General features: G+C 34.9%; 1 pseudogene; it reads right to left on the bottom strand.

Annotated features, from left to right (window-relative positions):
* Positions 1 to 1,021: 1,021 nt before the first annotated feature.
* On the bottom strand, positions 1,022 to 1,697 carry LOC110570836 (annotated as a pseudogene).

Raw genomic sequence — 1,697 nt, 5'->3', positions numbered from 1 at the left:
AGTTTTAGAGTTTTATATAAGCCACCATCTGAGATTTGAAGGTGAGGAAGTGGAGAATGACACAGTAACTCCAGATCCATTCATATAGCAACAGAGTTAAGACACTGAAGGACAAGAAGAATGGGGGAGGGTGACCCACTGAGGAAAATCACAAAGAGAGAAATAAAGGAATATTGGAATTAAGATTTATATCTTCCTGGGTAGAAAAATCTGATACTATAATGATATCAGTGTTTTTTCAAAATAATTCATAAGTTTATTGCAATTGGAATCAAATTCCAATAGCATTTTTCTTAAAACTTGACTATTCAAAAACTCATCTGGAAGACCATCAAAGAACATTTGGAGTGTAAAAACAAAATCATAATTAGGGATATGGGAAGGAAAACCAGATAGTAAAACTTAGTAAGACAACAGTAATTACAATAGTGGAGGGCTGGCATAAAAACAGAGTAATCATTGGATCCAGAGGGCCAGGAAATGTACTCTAGCATAAGAATTCAAAAAAAGAAAGGGTTCTTCATGAATTAATTGTATATGTAGTCATTAAGTCTCTAATACCTAAGTGAGCAAAGGATATGAAGAGACAATGTACCAGAAAAGAAATATAACAAATAAGAAAAAAACAGTTTTCTAGGATTGAAGAAATAAGAATGAAAACAATAAAGTTCTGTTTCTCATTAAGGGGGGGTAAAGATTTTTATTGTTAAAATGCCATTGCTATTGATGGTGTAGTGAAACTGATGCTCTCCTTTTCAGTCATAATCTCCTTCCTTTCATTGCCTTACTGCATCATTCTTTTATTTTTAAAGAAAAATAAAAGTTTATTATACAAAATGGAGGCCTTCATATTTCATAGTTCACTAAGGCTAAAGAAAGACTAGGTATTTTTTAAAATCATTCACAAAAATTTCACTTTCACTAGCCCTCATCCCAACTATTAAAAAATGGCCTGACCAAATGTTATCAAAACAAACACTATAAATAACACCAAGTCCTTTAAAGACAACTATCCCATATGTTATTTCTTGGCATAGGTGATCTTCATGGCATGGGGACGGTGTGATTTTAAATCGCTGTAAAGCATCCCTGGCAGCTCCAGCCTATCCATCATTTTCAAATTCAACAAAAGCAATGTCATGACTCCCAGGTACCAAACATACTTCCTTGAAGCCAAGAAACTGATTAAACAGCATGGATAACATCATCTCATTAGTCTCTTCTGGTAAACTATTGAGGAATAAAATATAGTTTGGAGGGTAATCAGGGACCTGAGGATTTGGTGTGGAATTTCCTTGGGTATTTGCTGCATTTGGTGTTCCCTGACCAGGCTTTTTGTTTGCAGTGGTCGCAGTCTGTTCTGCAGTTTTCACTTTTTTCTTTTCCTTCTTTTCTTTGTCAGCAAAAGTGCCACGCATTTTAGATACTATATCAGAATCTGTTTTTGCATACTGGATTCACATTGGTTGACCATAAAATGGAAATCCTTGTAACTGTCTCAAGGCATTTGTGGATGAGCCCAGTTCCTTAAAAATAACAAAGGCTTGCCCCCTCATCTTCATGGTCTTTAAAACTACAGATCTACAACGTGGCCAAACTGAGAAAACAGGGCAAAACAGGGATCTCTTCAATTCTTCTTTTTTAATTTTGTTATTCATATTGTTGATGTAAGTTGTATGACTTGGTGTGCTATCCAT

This window comes from Neomonachus schauinslandi, chromosome 1 (genome assembly GCF_002201575.2).
Source record: "Neomonachus schauinslandi chromosome 1, ASM220157v2, whole genome shotgun sequence".
Classification (NCBI taxonomy): Eukaryota; Metazoa; Chordata; class Mammalia; order Carnivora; family Phocidae; genus Neomonachus; species Neomonachus schauinslandi.
The sequence above is the reverse complement of the archived record's forward strand: the minus strand, read 5'-3'. Positions and strand labels throughout refer to the sequence as shown.